Source organism: Malaya genurostris, chromosome 1, assembly GCF_030247185.1.
Source record: "Malaya genurostris strain Urasoe2022 chromosome 1, Malgen_1.1, whole genome shotgun sequence".
Lineage (NCBI taxonomy): Eukaryota > Metazoa > Arthropoda > Insecta > Diptera > Culicidae > Malaya > Malaya genurostris.
This window is the reverse complement of record NC_080570.1, coordinates 81,428,028-81,440,388: the sequence shown is the minus strand read 5'-3', so window position 1 is coordinate 81,440,388 and position 12,361 is coordinate 81,428,028. Positions and strand designations below refer to the sequence as shown.

The 12,361-nt window shown below is 33.8% G+C and overlaps 2 protein-coding genes across 5 annotated transcripts in view; one reads left to right on the top strand and one right to left on the bottom strand.

Annotated features, from left to right (window-relative positions):
- The window catches only part of LOC131440627 (sodium-dependent nutrient amino acid transporter 1-like), a 458,129-nt gene extending 449,995 nt beyond the window's left edge, over nucleotides 1-8,134 (bottom strand). The window contains exon 1 of the mRNA XM_058612074.1: nucleotides 7,913-8,134. The gene's annotated coding sequence lies outside the window, so the exon portion shown is untranslated. The remainder of the gene's footprint in view (nucleotides 1-7,912) is intronic.
- Nucleotides 1-12,361, top strand: part of LOC131440628 (broad-complex core protein isoforms 1/2/3/4/5) — a 294,222-nt gene that overhangs the window by 102,251 nt on the left and 179,610 nt on the right. For 3 of the 4 annotated variants that reach the window (XM_058612077.1, XM_058612081.1, XM_058612080.1), the window contains exon 2: nucleotides 8,152-8,180. The exons of the other annotated variant lie outside the window; for it this stretch is intronic. The gene's annotated coding sequence lies outside the window, so the exon portion shown is untranslated. The remainder of the gene's footprint in view (nucleotides 1-8,151; nucleotides 8,181-12,361) is intronic. 4 annotated transcript variants of the gene reach the window in all.

The following is a 12,361-nucleotide window of genomic DNA, read 5'->3' as shown; positions in this document are numbered from 1 at the left end:
TAATTTTGTTATTGAAATCAGAAAATTTGTTTCTATTTATCTATCACCATCATTACTGAAGGACAGCACAAAGAAAACAAAAATGAAATTGGTTTTATTAACAAGTTTATTAGCCAAAAACTCATGAGACGTGTCAAAGCAAAACAATCCATTAAAAAGCTAAAAAGAACAGTCTTGTTGAAACTGCTTGCAAATTGTTTAGATGTTTTTCGCATGTGTTACGATATATCCATATATAAATTTCTAAATCTATATGTAAAAATGACGTAAACTCTTAGAAAAAAAGTCTTTATTTAGAATTTGTGCGCATTTGAAGCGATTGTGCGTAATAATGTTTTCACGCGGAACAGTGAAGTGAGTCTGGAATGTTGCACTCTAATTGTATATGTATTCGGTTTATGTTTTCCGAGTGCTCAAAGTTTTCAGTGAGAGAGTCGATTTCGCGAAGTCTTATGAAAAAACAGCGATTTAGAAGAAAAATTTTCTAAAAGAAGTTGAAGTTTTATTTATGTCTTTTTCTCCAATACAACATCGTAAAACTCGGCTGAAATTTTTTTCGATAGTAGAGTGCCATCTAGTGGCTAGTAGTCATTACGGTGTTAGCGTTTTTTTGGTGAGAGAGCGCCATATAGCTTCAAATCGCAGAAATCAATTCAACCATTTCTGTTGGTTGAAAACAACGTTTTATTTCTCTAATTCAACTAAAAAATTATTTGAATGGAAATGAAGTGTGCCTTAGCTAAGAAATGACAGCACGTTTAATTAGTGAATTCAACTAAAAAAAATAGCCATTTCAACAAATATTTTATTATTATTTAATGAATTAAAAATTCTAAATTAGCAAAAGTAAGATTTTTTTAGTTGTCTCACAAACTAACTAACTAAAATCTGAAAATCAACTAATTTTTCGCCAAAAAGCTGAATTCGGTCTTTCCGTGTAGAAGTGTGTGCGTAGCTGATCAGACGTGTTAGTAGAAGTAAACTGAAAATGAAATAATTTTTCTCGAGCAAATTTCAGGAGAACGGAAGAGTTTTAGACTACGATATTCGCTTTTCTTGAATTTAAATTTTAAGCTGAATGAGCTGAATTGTTTATTTTTCAATCAAATGGAAGATCTATTGATTAAAATCAGGAAAAGAAGACCAGGAAATTATTTTACGAACACATTGTTGACATTACTCATACGCTTGCAAAGTGTTTTGCCCCTTAAACGCAATGTTAAGGTGAAATGTAGTCTGAAAAAAGGCGCGCGAAATTTTAACCGCTTGAGTTGACCGAATCGTCGCACAAAGCATAACAAGAAAAACCTACACATAGGAACCAGCAATATTTTCAGTCATTGAGCGCAGTGGGCTTATCACTCGTTTTGTTGGCTTGTAAAAATGACTCGTAATGGATTTTTGAATGTATCACACTTTGAATATATCCTAATTCATTCGTTATTGTTAGTGATTACTATTACACTAGAATCAGGAATCAGAACAAATTGGCTCAAATGGCACGTTCCCCTTGATATTTGGAGATTTGTGCCTTATACGCCGTTGAGAGGAAAGTTGTGTAAAAGTATTCACTTGACGCGCATGATAGAGCGCGGTCGAATTTCTTTATCGAATAAAACACTGTTAAAATAAATTACTGGACTGCAATTACTGCCAATATATTCAATTCTAATTGACTTTCATTGTCATATTCGAATAAGTAGAAAGTGGTTATATTGTTATTCTTCTTCGTGTCACTAGCTATGTAATCGTAATCGAAATAATTTTCGCTTACGATGAAATGCCACCGTACCCACCGTGCTTTTCTCACACCATGTCAATACGAAACAGCAGCGCGCAAGCAATAAAAAAAATGCGGAAAAGTTTATGTAAACTTTTTCAAATTTCGGTTGTTTTAACTAAAGTTATATAATTTTTAATTGCATTTTCAGATTCTTTGTGAAATTCTGCTACAAACACTACTTTTCAGTTCTAAAACCATCTCCGTGGAACGGAATAGTAACCGTTTATACATTTAAAAAACCAATTACGGCTCGGCGAAGCAAAATTTCAAAATTCTAAGAATACTTAGTTGTGATAAATTTAATTGCGAAAACTTAAGTGTTTTTAGTTTTTAGAAAATCGGTCTAGTTTTTGAATAATTGATCGAAAACGCGAAAAGCGCATTCCACTACATTTCACCTTAAGGTTACAATACGACATTTATATCGTATTAGTGCCAGTTCAGTGCAATCACTCAATGCTTATAGTTACTTGGGTCGGCCGTTGCCGTGCTCTATTTCCCCCTCAATCTGCAACTCCTTAGATATTGCAATGCGTTTTGGTGAATCTCTGATAAAATTTATTAATTCCTTTATCGTTCCCATTAATTTTCTTGCCAATAAAACCCTTTCAATTGAATCTCGAACAAAGTTATTTCATTATATGTATGTATTAAATCCGTATTCTATACGAAATCTGTATGTGCGAAAACAAATTTGTACATTACGATTATATCTGAGTAAATGGTAGTTCTGATGACAAATAAAAAAAAACTCAGTCTGGAATATGGACTGGGTGTTTTTGACGGGGAAATTGTGTTATTGGCGCCATCATGACACATGTGACAGTAGTCTGAAAGGTGTATTCGAAATAACCGTTCAAGTGATTCAATAGCTTAATTTGAGTGTTATGTCTATTTGTCTGTCTATGAACTTATGAACCATGCAAAAATCAGCATTAAGGCTGTAAACCATTTCGCGAATGATTTTAACTTTTGGTTAAAATTTGACATGTCGATAGTAATTTTTCATCGAGTAGTTAAATCCAACTAGATCCTAGCTTAGGTTATGTAAACCGTTCTAATATAGATACGGTTAGAGATACAGATCTAATATTTTCAATAAAGTTTCCTAAAGTTTATTTATATATTTATTTTGTCAAGCAAATGCAGGCTACATAATTTACAATGTTTACTTATATTACGCATTATTTCTACGATAAAGTTGTTTTTTAATATGATTTTTTGACATAGTGTGATTAAGATGATTACAAAATTGATTATAGTAAAGCATTAGTCGATTGACTGGACTATGTTTTGTATAATTTGTTCTATTGTGTCTTTTTTAAAATAATTTCCTATGAATACGGATTGACGGCCAGGAACATAAAAATTTAATTGCGCGTTGGGAGCTGTCCATAAAAGACGTCACGCCGCAAGGGGGAGGGGGATGTTTCAGAATACGTGACCTTTTGAGACAGGGGGGAGGGGGTAGGGTTGTTGGAATGTAACGTCCAATGTTTTCAATGAGCGCATTTCTGAAATACCTATTACTACTTTGCCCTATTTCCTGAAACAAATCTCCACAATAAACGTTTGCATTCTATAGAAAAAAGTGTATTTGTTGATGTAAAAGCTTCTTCTTGTAATTTCCGGAATGAATGATGCAGGAAATCATATTTGTTGTGATCAGCAAAAGTGCACGGAGGGGCAAGTAAATTAGCGAAATTAATAAAAAAGGAAATTAGCGAAATTAATTAATATGAGTAAAAAAAGATGCCTTCAAACGGTTTAACTTAAGTTATGCACTGACAATTTTAGTCAATGTATATGAGTTTGGGTGCACCAATCGCTTGGAATTAAGGATTTTTTAATTTTCGGAAATCTAATGATAGGTAGTAAGCAGATGTGGATTATGAACCACACAAAGAATGAAAGAATTTCAAAAAGTTTGTTTGGTCGGTCACATCGAAATTTCATGCTTCTTGGTGTATTTAAAATTCATTCAGGTGGAGTAATATTAATACAACCAGCAAATAACATTAGAATATATGCTGTGATTATCAATAATTATAACGATAAGTAACACATGTTCAATAATAAAGATCATGTCATGTCTTATCTTAATCATATATGGTTTTCCTCCACCAAGATCAAAGATGATCGAATCATCCAATGATTGAACTTACATGAATCAAGAATCATTTTAGCTCAAAATCACTACCGATTTTGTGTGACGGAAGATCAGTACCGATTTTGATCGATGTGATTTAAAGATCATTGGTCAACTGATCTTCAAAAGATCAGATCAAAAGCGATCTTTATTGGGAAAGATCACAAGCGAATTTCTTCGGCAGTGATCTCGATTTGATGAGGTTTTGATCTTTATTTTCTCGCCCTGTATGCTACACTAAGGAAATATTATTCCTTAGCTAAAGAAATAATATATCTGTAGGAGGATTAAAACAGATGATTTAAATGTTTCATCAATTCCAATCAAATAAAGGTTGTTAAATTTTATAATTAATATTAATAAATAATTTCGATGGCTTTGTAGTTTTAGTGATATTTTTTAATCTAATGGCAGCATGTAATAAATCGAATTTCCCCTCATATTAGTATGGTTCGTCATACATATTAAGTATGTATTGAAATGAATTTTATATATTTTGAATTCGTTACATGTGACATAGGGGAGATGGGGGGTCTTTGCTGCTGTGACAATTTGTGACAAAAGGAGGGTGGGGAGTCAAAAATTGCCAAAAAAGCGTGACGTCGTTTATGGACAGCCCCTTGAGAAATAATGTCGTTAATAAAATAAAGCATTGAAGGATTACGACGTTCTTCAAGTGATTTTTTATATTGATAATTATGCAGCGTGCTTCATACGATGGCAGAGGAAATGCTGTCCAGTTTAATTTACGAAGTGCATATGAAAGAAATTGTTTATGGATCGATTCTATTCATTCTTTGTGAATAATATTATATAGTTTCCATACTTTCCACACTGCCATATTCCGAAATAGCCCTGACATATGTACTATATAATGATTAAATTGTATCTGGGTACCGGAAGTTTTTACTGAAACGTTTAATAGATCCAAGCATACTACTTGCTTCATTGATTATGGTATTGTAGTGTTCCACAAAAGTGAGATTGGAGTCTAAGATTACACCTATTTTTCATTTTTCCTACTGAATGTTATTGAGTTACATTTCTTTACATTGAGCTTGAGTAGACTTTTGCTGCATTAAACGTGGAAAAGGTTGATTTCATTCTGGTATATTGTGGCGTCATTGATGTTTCTAATTTCTTTGAAGAGTCTGATGTCGTCAGCATAAAGAAGCACTTTTAGATATTTGAGTGTGAAAGAAATGTCGTTTACATGCAGTATGAAAAGAAGACATCCTAAATGAGAGCCCTGAGGTACGCCAGATGCTACATTAATTGGTTCAGACAGAATGTTATGAAGGCGAACTATTTGAACACGTTTGGTTAAATATGATTCGAGCCATTGCACAGTGGTTCAAAAAACGCAATTTCACGCTCTTAATTGATAACTCATAGGATCGTGGTTTTTGAGGTACAGTATTTTCAGCAAAGTTGCTCAGAATAATAGACGCCATCTTTTGAAAAATTTTATTTATGTGATTAGTCCCCCTAAAAGTGAGATAAAAATTATATTTTAGCTCAGAGCCAACATAGGGGCTAAGCTACTTCGACAAAATTGTGCAGAAAGTTATTTCAAACAAGTTTGCTGAAGGTACTATTCCCATAACTTGAGTGTAATTCATGATATAATGTATTTTCTGAAAAGGGTGTCAAAAAACCAGTTTTTGTAAGAAAACATATATATTTTCAATTTATATGAGTTTTTCATGTTATACAAAGTTTTTCATCTTTAAAAACTACACAACTTTCTCAAACATACTAAGCTGCTATCATTTCAGTTTAATGAAATAGAGCAATTTTTAATGTTTTTTCACTAAAGTTCTAATTTGTCTATTATCAAATGGCGCAGGAAGGTGCAGATGAGATTACTTACATATTAAACTACTTCAAAAGAGCTTTCATACCGTGGTCGAATTACTCGTCTGCGATCGTCTGCAGACGGGATATGTTCTTTTCAAATATCCTTGTCCTTAACATTTGCAATGATTAGGTTCATTGTATATCAGATCAGATTTCAGTATATATTCGTTACCATGGAAACTTTCACAATAAAAGGTTTTTATGGACATCGAAGTCTACAAATAGAAAAGTTTAGTAATAATTACAGACGTTTTTTTGAAAGTAACTGTCCGACGTTTTTTGAAAGTGAGATAAGAAGCCACGACTTTGAAAAAAGGCAATCATCATGTCGAATTACGTTATGTAATTTTTTGGTAGATTTATAGAAAAACACTGCGGATAAATATCCTCTAGTCATCAATTAAAGTAGATATCGATAAACGCTTGCTATATTGTACTGTTCATAATGATTAAGAAGTTTCTTTTATACAGATGTCGGGAGTATTATACACGCGAACAATCCAGATAACTTACGAATCGGGATCCTATGAATTGGTTATTAGTGTCATCAGATCCTTTGGTTAGAAATATTTGTGAATGGCCAAAACAGTCCAAGAAGAATCTGTCGGACGATGCTAAGAGTCTTTTAGCAGATTAAGAACATTGTCAGCTATCATAAAATAAATACAAATAACTAAAAAATGAGTTTTGATCATACTTTTCTCTACCAGAAGATGACATAGCTTAATCCGATTTGATGAAAGCTTTTTTAAAAAACGTGACAAAACAGTTACTAAACTATTCAATTTATAGAGTTCAATGTGCAAAAAAAATCATATTTTGTGGCAAGTACCATAGTAATGAATATATACTGAAATCTGGTCTGAAATACAAGGAACCTAATCATTACAAATGTCAAAGACAAGGATATTTGAAAATAACATATCTCGCCTGCAGACGATCGCAGACGAGTAACTCAACCACGGTATGAAAGCTCTTTTGAAGTAGTTTAATATGTAAGTAATCTCATCTGCACCTTCCTGTGCCTTTTGATAATAGACAAGTTAGAACTTTATTAAAAAACATCAAAAATTGCTCTATTTCATTAAACAGAAATGATAGGAGCATAGTATGTTTGAGAAAGTTGTGTAGTTTTTAAAGATGGAAAACTTAGTATAACATGAAAAACTCAAATAAATTGAAAATATATATGTTTTCTTACAAAAACTGGGTTTTTGACACCCTTTTCAGAAAATACATTATGTCATGAATTACACTCAAGTTATGGGAATAGTACCTTCAGCAAACTTGTTTGAAATAACTTTCTGCGTAACTTTGTCGAAGTAGCTTAGCCCCTATGTTGGCTCTGAGCTAAAATATAAATTTTATCTCACTTTTAGGGGGATTAATAACATAAATAAAATTTTTCAAAAGATGGCGTCTATTATTCTGAGCAACTTTGCTGAAAATACTGTACCTCAAAAACCACGATCCTATGAGTTATCAATTAAGAGCGTGAAATTGCGCTTTTGAACCACTGTGCATTGTAGTAGATTGTGTTCTGTGCCATACTTCTGCAGTTTTATAATCGTAATGGTATGGCAATACGATCGAAAGCTTTACTAAAGTTGGTGTATAGAGTTTCTACGTGGATGCCGGAATCCATGGCATTCAGAGTGAAAGTGTTAAATTCTAGAATATCTGTTGTTGTCGAACGACCTTTAAAAAATCCATGCTGTTTATTTGTTGGAAAAGTTTTTGGTTCACAATTTTTTCAAATAATTCAGGAATGCTTGAAATAATGGTTATTCCATTGTAGTTTCGGATATCAAATTTCGAACCTGACTAGAATATTGGTACAAGAAAATATGATTGTCATGTTTTAGGAAAAACACATTTTTAGTGATAAATTAAAAAGTTGTAGAAGTGGTTGTGAAAGTTCTTCTACACGATTTTTTAGAAAGATAAGTGCGGCCAAGATGTCATTTTCTGACAGACAGATTACAGAGATGTGATTTGAAAATTCAGGTATGAACGAAAAGTATTCACAGTCACGGTCAGATTCAGAATGAGATGCATATACTTTATGAAGATAATTTGCAAATTAGCTGCAGATTTCGATGTTGTTTTTTCCTACTTACCCACCGAGATGCGTTTGAGATGGAAGATTGTTGCTTTTCAGTTTCGTGTCAGCGTAGTTGATCAAGTTTTTAGGACATGATTTTATTTCATTTTAATTTCATTTTCATGTTGCAGTTATATTGTTCCTGTGTGTTGTGGAAATTTTAAGTTGTCTGCAAAGATCTAAGTAATTCTGAAGGATTGCCTCACTTTTCTCTTGTTTACAAATTTTTTGTGCTTTCTGTTTTCTATTTTTCAGGTGTTTGAGCTGCGGATTGAACCACACAGGTAATTTACAGTAAAGATTTTTTCTTCTTGTTTTCCTTGACAGAGTTTCAGATAGTACATTATTTATTGTCTACTTCTCCAACGGCATTTCCTTCTACATTCAATACACTGAACAGAACATACCTTATGATCAAAAAAGAACCGGAATTTTATTAAAAAACCTATTTTAATACACCTAGTGGTGTAATGATGCCTTTCTCATATTACTCATTACATCATAAATATAACCGTGAAATTCGAAAAAAACAACTGTTTATTGAATAGAAATAGGAAAATTTGTTCGGACCTAATCTCACAAACTCTATAAATCCTGTTTAACCTGTTGTAGTTCCGGAACCGAAAGTAGTATCCACAACAAATTAAGGAATTCCGCATGAAACTGTAAGATTTTTTTTTGAACCTATAAGTTTGTGAAAATCGATTTGGCCATCTCCAAGAAAACTGAGTGAGATCCTTTTGCAGTTTTTAATCACTATTTCCAATTCTTCCGAAACCGGATTCAGATAAACGGAATAGCCGAAGTTGGTTCGCTTGCTACCAACAAATATGACCTACAAATTGGAACAGTTTCGAACGTAGTTAAACCTATACTTACTATCTTATGCTATATTTCTATTAAACCAATTAAACGAAATCTAACAAACGAAACGAACCTGCGATTCTGTTACTTCTGCATATGTAAGTCAAGCTAAACAGCATGAATCAGTAGCATAAAACATGTAGTAGGATTATTATTTTTATTAATATTATTATTATTATTATTATTATTATTATTATTATTTTTATTATTATTATTATTACTATTATTATTATTATTACTATTATTATTATTATTACTATTATTATTATTATTATTATTATTATTACTATTATTATTATTGACATCACTACACAACGCGTACGAAATAGAACAAAGCACGCCTTGTTCGTTTTGTGTTTTCTTCTTCTTTCGGTGTTGTACATATTGTCACTCTATATGGCGATTTGAAAACTTTGACACTCATGGCCCTGTAACTGCGGAACCGGAAGTCGGGTCCAGATAAAATTTCTTAATAGCTTTAAAGACTGTATGAACTTCAATTCAAATCAAGATTTGTGAAAATCGGTTCAAACATCGCGAAGAAATCGAAGTGAATTTAGTTTTAGGAATTTTTCTTCTCCACTTTCGGTGCTCTCGGAACAGGAAAAGAGGGAACCAGTAGACGAATTAAGTTGTCATGCCCACAAACTGTCAAGCTCTGCAACCTAGAAGAATTTATCAGGCAGTTTTATGGGATTTGTACCGTTTTTAACCGTCGTTTGTGGAAAAATACTAATAAAATTGGTAATTTTCCACTTATCACGCTTTAGTTCAGGAACCGAAAATAGGATCCAGATAAAATGTTAGACAAATTTATAATATATTTTAAGACCTTTCATTTCAATCTTAGTTTGCGAAAGTCGGTTGAGTTGTTCCAGAGATAATTGACTGTAAACTTTTTCTCAAATTTTCACATATTACCATATAACTCCGAAACCGGAAGTCACATTCAAATGAAATTCAATAGCAAGCTATGGGACCAGAATACCTTTCATTTGAATCTTGATTTGTGAAAATCGGTTCAGCCATCCCTGAAAAAAGTAAGTGCATATTTTTTCAATTTTTTTGTACATATCATCCTATATCTCCGGAACCGGAAGTCGGATCGGAATGAAATTCAATAGCAGGCTATGGGACCATAAGACCTTTCATTTGAATCTTTGTATGTGAAAATCGGTTCACCCATCTCTGAGAAAAGTGAGTGCATATTTTTGTTATATACACACACACACAGACATTTGCTCAGTTCGTCAAGCTGAGTCGAATGGTATATGACATTCGGCTATCCGGTATCGGTTAAAAAGTCGATTTTCACAGTGATTGCATAGCCTTTCTATATGAGAAAGGCAAAAGGCAAAATTTCAATTTTTAATAAATTTCTTTATTATCGCCTTCAAAGTACTCTCCTCCTGCGGCAATACATGCATGCCAACGCTTGATCGTTTTTTCCATTCAAGATTTATAGGCCGCCGAAGGTATGGCCTTTAGTTCACGTAGCTAATTCTCTTTTATGGTCTCTATGGTCTCAAAACGCGTTCCCGCAATGGCAATTTGAGTCTGGGGAAGAGGAAAAAGTCACACGGGGCATATCTGGCGAATACGGTGCTTGGTTGATGATATTGGTTGAGTTTTTGGGCAAAAACTGCGACACAACCAACGCTGTTTTTGAATGAAATTCTGTTTTTTTGGCACCAGCCGAGAAGCGACGCGTTTCAAACCCAAAACATCAGTTAAAATGTGTGCGGCTGATCGATTTTGCAACACGATTTGCTTCGCCGATTCAATGTTTTCTTCAGTAACAGATGTTGTTGGGCGGCCAGGGATCGCATCATTATCCAAGCTTGTACGACCACCTTTGAAGCGTTTATACCACTCGTATGCCTGTGTTTTTCCTAGGCACGATTCACCTAAGGCCTTTTCCAACATTTTCAATGTTTCGGAACACTTAAATCCATTTGCAACATAAAATTTGATGCACGCACGTAGTTCTAAATTTTCATCCATTATAAAAATCGCCACACGAAAATTTTTCATCTTCTTTGTATAGACGCCAAACAAAAACTAATCGTACGATATGCGTCAAAATTTGACAGAATGTGTATAAAAGTGTTGTCAACGTTGAGAGAATAAAAGTTTACCGATTGGACAAGCGCGGGAATTTTAAAATGAAAATTCCGGTTCTTGTTTGATCATAAGGTATATCCCGATATTGAGGTTTTGGTCCATACATCTTCAAATTTCTTCTGAAGTAAAGCAAGATTTAATGGCAATAAGAGCATCGCCTCCAGATTTTTACTGACAAATAAATAAATTACGGTCGTGCCAAAATTTATTAAATCGATTTCCAAAAATTTCTTCACTTCTAACGCTTCACCCCAGTTACTTTCGGTTCCAAGAATTATGTCGAAAGAAGAGCTCAATGAATTTTGATGAATTTCTTTTATTTTTACGGGCTTTTCAAGCGTTTGAAAATTTGGCAATAGACAAAAATTTCCAACACATTCTGTTTGGATAGTGAAGAAATTTTTGAGAAGACGATGGCTTCGTCAGGCTTAAGCCCATATTCCTGATGGACTTCGATGAAGATGCGCTGGAGATGTTCAGGTGATGCAAGAAGTCCTTCAGATGCGAGCAGTATTTTAAGACTTGTAGGTGTTTGACCTTCAATGCTGACATTGGAAGATTGGTTCTTCATGTATGCTAGATACAGACGCACGATGTATTTTCGGGCCGCTAGCTTATAAAAATCTGCCGTGTCCAATTGCAGACCGCTCAGTAAGACGAACAATGGCAGGTCGCATAAATTGACTGTTATTGGTGCTGTCCAATGGAGTGATCGGTGTATTGTCCAAAATGACACTATTATGTTTAGTTGCGGATAATTCGGTAATGTTGTTTTTGATTATTGATACGTTTTGTTTCTGCCTTCTTTAGGCTTATTTAGATAAGGGTTAATAGTTTCACCCTTTTTAAAGTTTACAAATGTCCAAATAATACGAACGCGTGCTGCTACTAGTAAGTCCTTGTCCAAGAGTAATGAGTGTTTTAAAAGTGTCGGATATTGTGATTTTGTATTGTTGATTTTACTGACATCACTGACATTTTTGCTACTGCTCGTGTTGTTGCTGACGCTGATACTCCCCCTCCCCACCCTAGTCATAATTATTCACTCATTTTGAAACCCCCTTTTAATATAATTTTTTTCATTTGGCCCTAAGATTGGGAATAACGGTTTAGAGTACAGTTTATAACATTTTTTACGGTTTTTGTTCCGCCGGTTCAAGTGACGGAGTACAATATTGAACACACTTAACCCTATAACTCCGGAACCGGAGGTCGGATTCGGATGAAATTCAGGAATTCCGCATGGGACCGGAAGACCTTTCATTTGATTCCAAGTTTGTGAAAATCGGTCGAACCATCGCTGAGAAAAGTGAGCGAGATCCATTTTGGTGTATATGACCACTATTTCCGGTACTTCCGGAACCGGATACCGGAAACCAGAATAGTCGGAATCGGTTTGTTTAGTTGCCTACTGATAATGACTATCGATTTGTGTTGTTTTGAGACCAGTTTATAATTTTTTTTACGTGTATTGTTT